The sequence below is a fragment of the Macrosteles quadrilineatus genome, unplaced genomic scaffold (assembly GCF_028750875.1).
Source record: "Macrosteles quadrilineatus isolate MER2022 unplaced genomic scaffold, UCM_ALF_1.0 Scaffold_302__1_contigs__length_110123, whole genome shotgun sequence".
Lineage (NCBI taxonomy): Eukaryota > Metazoa > Arthropoda > Insecta > Hemiptera > Cicadellidae > Macrosteles > Macrosteles quadrilineatus.
In genome coordinates this window covers 77,400-83,539 of record NW_026542895.1, presented here as the reverse complement: position 1 = coordinate 83,539, position 6,140 = coordinate 77,400, and positions in this window count along the sequence as shown.

Here is a 6,140-nt window from a genome sequence, read left to right as displayed (position 1 = left end):
TCGGTAACACCGTCGACTAATAGAGTTTCATTGTCAGTTATTATTATTGATTATTGTTGTTATTTGATCTTGCCTAAAGACCATTTATCGACCTTTTTGTCATAGGACGCTAGGCACAAGCCTGGGATTGTTTTTCACATTACTTCAGGCTAGACCTAGGGTTTACGGTATTATCACTTAGATTAAATCCATTGGTGATTCGGCGGGATTTATCTAGCATGCACTCCATTCCCGTTTTAACGAATTAGTTAACATCGGTGGAAGATTTAATTTTTTTGAGATAAAAAAGAACAAAGTACCATGTTAAAGAACTGTACATAATTTATAATACATTGATTAAGTGTTTAAATGTCACAATGGCGTTTTCATAAATGCGTTTTTATAAAGTCCAAAGGGAAATCAACAATGTATTAAAACAAAAGTTTTTTCCATAAAAGGCAGAAACTTAGACAGAATTACTGGATGAAGAGCTGATGTAAATCATCTGCGAGATCCATGCGTCAGATGGAGAGTGAGGTGGGTTCAAAAGAAAAACACCGCTGAAAGGTTACAGTAATATAAAAACTCGAGTTTCTAACGATTCTCCCCAAACTTGGGTTAGCTTTCGGATCCATTCCTACTCTGAGCTCTGGAATCCATGTCAATGATGTTTATGGGGATCAAATGTCATGAGGTGGAAATTTAATAGTAAATAGTTAGGTTATCAAGTTCTTTTAAACTAAATGTGTGATACTACCTTTAATACACGATCTTGTGTCTGGTTAAAACGTTTTTCTTTAACTATTCTCATTATATCTCATTATGTCAAAAATACATACGAACCAATCCATTTTACACCTGAAACGTAAACTACACTTCAAATTTAAACGTAAACTAAAGCTCCAATAAAGTTATTGGTTTTTTGTTAATATAAGGTATAAAGTTCAGGTAATTGATAAAAGGTAAAAAAAAAACATTGGTCGATTGCATTTTTCTACACCCTGTATACAAGAAAGTAGCAAAATATGTTGTAATCTGCACCATTTTGTAAGTTTTTCAATTATATGCTACACTTCTATTGAGGTTTAATTCTGCTTATGTTCGCTTTAGTGGTTTGAAGACTCTAAAACACGGGGTTTTTAACATTTTAAACCTAAGATAGTAGGCATGTATTAAGCAAAACTTATACTGTATTTTTGTTTCAGTTTAAACAGTAAAAACGTAAAACAGTAAAAGTTTGCATGTGTTTTCTAGTATTCAAACCAGTAAAATAAACAAAGTCAGATCTAAATAGTGTAGCATATGGTTGGCAAGCTTATAAAATGACACAGTTTTTAACATATTTTGCTACCTTCTTGTATACAGGATGTAGAAAAATAATAACATTAAAGTATTTTATTTTTTTAAATCACGGTTTTCAGTTATTTAAGAAAAAATTTTTAAATGGCAGCCCTTTTGGATTGGTGCAATTTATAAACCTGATACTTTTTGCAAAGATTTGCCTTACCTGTCACTACGTACCAAGTTTCAAGTCTATCACTCAAGGAATTCGAACGTTATGGATTCATTTGTGAAAACCACATACAGACACACAGACAGAAAACCATGCATCTTAGACCCAGTCTTAGACCCATGTTTATATGGCGTTTTTGCATTGTTTTTACCTAAGGAACAAATATACAAAAGGGTTCTAAAGAGTTCCGGGACACCCTTTACATATTATTTTACTACTATTATAATAGTAGTGCGTGGAGTAAGAAACACAACGCGGCCAAGATTTGAACGGACAACCCGTAAAAACAAAAGGTCCGATTTTAAATTTGTCTCAAAACCTAAAAAGCACCTAACATCTTATTCGCAACAGTAAGAGGAAATAGAACTAGGAATACCAGCCTCATTGATTTCAGTCCGAGCCGTCTCAACCCACTGAGGTTTTTTGCGATTGTAAATTTCCTGTGAGCTAATTTATTTATTATTATGGTTCAACTATATCATCATGCTACAGGTTTGAAACCAGTTTGACGGTGTGACCCGAGCCATTACTCATAACCCAAGCTTTGTAGACTGCAACTACAGAACTACAGGGAGGTTGATGACCTCAGAGCTAGTTGAAATAGTTATAATATAAATGTGAGAATTATATCATCCTAAAATATGATAAAATAGTTATAGCATAGAATAAAAGAAATTTAGTGACGAATCTGGAATTCGTATAACCAATATAGAACTTCAGATCATCACTTAAATTTGAATGCAAGACTAAATGAAACTTCCCAAATTAACACTTTTGGCATTTGCAGTTATAAATATGTCCAAACTTTATAATATGTGCCTGCAAGCTCCTACAAGACCAATTATTTTTGTTAAGTATAGCCTAAGGGTATTATTGTCGCTTTACACATGATGAGTAATAATAACCAACCATTTAGGGCTGGTGGTTTACTTGAACCTGTAGAACATTGAGTGGTAAGCTTTTCATAAAGTTTAATCACAGTCTATAGACCAATTATTTTTGTTAGGTATAGATAGGTATAGATGGATTAGGTATACAGTACCGTTTAGAATATATCGTCTTCGAACATTTACATGTCAACATATCTGTTACGTTAACTACGATATCGAGGCCTTTGGGATCAAACCGTATTACATATGCACACTACTCACGTAATATAAGACTGTTTTACCCCAAAGCCCTCTATTTTGTAGTTAAGTATGACCCTGTTGACCCTAGCCTAGCATGTGATCGAGGAATACTCACTATCTGTTACCAAGGGTCCATTGTATCCTATGTGTGAGAAGGCGGAAGTGCGGTTACGTTTCGCAGCGAGGCATCATGCCATCAACCGGTCGCCGCTGTAATTTGGTTTGTAGCCTCTCATTTTTGGAGAATGCCGTCCTTCAGCGCCGATCACTGTTCTTAGCGGCCATCACCACGCCACAGGAATCACTCCACACTTGACCCACGGCTCCGAGTCAGTTGCACCGCAAAACTGTAAATAACAGTTGTTAATTGAACCTTCATTTGCAGCATTAATAGTCCCTACGGTTGCGACCCGCCCCCAAGACTGCTCAACTTCAATTACACCAGTGGATGTCCTACTTTTTACTGATGCGCTTTTAATGCGTTATTCCGCTCTTAACCAGTCGATATTTTCATATATTTTATTAGAGAATTTTAAATCATAATATATTTTAGAGACTTGAATTTGAACGTAGATGTTGCTTGAAGTGCCTTGCCAATGGTTTTGAACACAAATCATTATACCTCGATTACTGTACGATCTCCATTCAACATTGATTTCATGGAGGGGAATAGTTACACCCCGATATGGGAGTCCCGCCGCAACAAACCTGCAGACTAAGCGAATCCAATAATTTGTCTCATTGCATTTTTACTAAAATCTATCTATAGAAGAAGAGTTGGTGTATGTGTGTGTGTGTGTGTGTGTGTAAGTGTGTTTGTACGCTATAGTAGATACAAAAGACTTTTTGTGCTGTCACGTTTCACCTGGGAAGAGGGTGGTTTTCCGGGTGCAGTATTCCGCATCCCTCAGGAGACCGATGAGTTTACCTAGTAGACAGCTATTTCGTATTTTGAGATATTGTACGGTGCATAATACACCAGTGGCTTCTGATTGGTCAGTTTATTGGACAAAAGTCTACAACTAAAGCAAGATGGCGGGTCCATCAAATAAATTATCAATTGTTTATCAGTTTGATGGATTATATTACTAGTAAGTGAATAATATATAAATAATTTATTATTTGAGGAAAATTTGTTAAATTTTAATATTATAAAGTAAATAGTAGGTTGATGTCTAAATGACAATCCGATATGCAACGGCTAACTCCCCTCTAAAATAGTTCTGGGATCCCATGACTCTTGACCTGGGGTGCTATCGGTAAAGTCACAGCATCAACTGCACCGGTGCATGCGTTGATGAATACATGTTCCCAGAACGTGCCCAATATAACGCACAGCTGATTTAGTCCAGTGAGTAGGGGTTTGTATTACATGGTCCGGTAGTTCTAAATTTTGTTGTCTAGGATGGTAAGTAGGTGTTTAAAATACAAAATGCACAATTCTCCCCCTTTTCGCGCCCGCCAACATATTGGAAAAATCGAATGTGTACTTTCTAGAGATTTTCGCCTATATCTCCGTTTTGGTGCGATTTAGCGAAAAATATGTAACATCAATGTTGTAGACAATTAAATTTCCTATAACATTAACAATTTGTTTCTAGGACTTATGGATACAAAGATTATCAATTAAAAAACAAAAAAATCATTTTTTTTTCTATTTTGCCAAATGTTTAGCTTTAGATCGCTGTAATTCAGTAATGGCCTATTCTAGGAAAACAAGTATCACAATCAAACTTATAGAGAATTTAATTACCGACGAAATGCTTCTATTTTTTAGGCCAACCGTTTGATGTGGGGCTGAAAAACAAACAAAACAAATTAAAAGAATGGGTTTATTTTTTCATTGGGTATGATGCAGGTACTATTCCCCTTACAAATATCCACTGGTGAGAGGAGGTGTTAAATTTCAAACATCCCACCTTAAAGATTCATTTAATATAAGTAATTGAAAAATAAGTAATTTAAATGTTGTAAACAGTTAAATTTCCTATAATATGTGTATAATAATTTGTAAAACAACATGCTGTTTGGGGGCGTGTGGCTGTAGAAAGGCCTACTAGAAAGGACCTAAATTGTTCCGCCCTTTGCAAAGTGTGTGGTAGCCAAGAATGCAACAGGAAAGTCGCCGTCGACGCCGAAGACGACGCCGAAGACGACGACGAAGACGACGACGAAGACGACGACGAAGACGACGCCGAAGACGACGCCGAAGACGACGACGAAGACGACGACGAAGACGACGCCGAAGACGACGCCGAAGACGACGCCGAAGACGACGACGAAGACGACGACGAAGACGACGACGAAGACGACGACGAAGACGACGCCGAAGACGACGACGAAGACGACGACGACGACGAAGACGACGACGATCTACTAACTCCTATATTGAGGAGGACAATGAAGACTCCTTAATTCTCTCACCCCCTACTAATCGACCGGAGCTAAAGTAATAAGTGTTCTTATATGTTAGTTATTTTATATTATTAGTTATTAGTTTAATTATTTTTTAAATGTTTGTAAAGATTATTACAGTATTTCTCATTATAAATTAAAGTTAAATTCTCTATAAATTTGATTGTGATACTTATTTTCCTAGAATAGGCCATTACTGAATTACAGCGATTTAAATATAGAAATTTGGCAAAATTGAATATTTTTGTATCTACAAGTCCTAGAAACAATCTCTAGACAGTACAGTTTTTTCGTATTTTCCAATATGGCGGTGGGCGCGGAGGGGGGAGAATTGTGCATTTTGCATTTTAAACACCTACTTACCATCCTAGATATCATATAAAAAATGTAGAACAGTAAAATTGTAATGCTTCGAACGTCAACTTCTCAGCTGTTACGGCCAATTTATTTGATTATACAATGAGTGTATGTTTGGTACAATCAGTCGTTGCAGCACAATCAGTGTCAATGAAAGTTTATAAACGAAAACTTTGCCTCAGACGTTATGAGTTGTGATTGTTAGTAATGAAAAAAAAAAACGGTGGTAGGTAAAGTAGTTTTACGCAACCCACGGATCGACACTCGTAGAAGTTTTTAAGTCACCAAGGCTCGTACCTTTAACTTTCTACTCGTGTCTTAAAAGCTATCTTCACGCGATCGTTGCGTAAACTACTTTAGTTCTTTGTTATAATTTTCTTGAGACAGTGGAATATTTAAGAGGCAATAAAGCATTGAGTTGAAATCCGATCTTTTTTAGTCTGGAGGGTGATGATCTGATCTTGTGTAATTAACCTATTGGTGTGGGTTGGTTTTCTGAAACTGTCAAATTCTAGTTTTTTATAACTCCGTAGGATTAGAATATATTTTTTATTTTTCAACTTTAGACGGATAAAATGAGTTAAACTTTTTGACAAGATCATTAAGGTTTTCTTTTTGATCAAACTTTGCAAATCTGTCGTCTACGTACCTTAACCAGGTCCTTAGAAAATATGTAGTTACTTCTTTTGCTTTGGTTTCTAAATGACTCATGAATATATTTGCTTCAAAACGTGATAATGGATTTG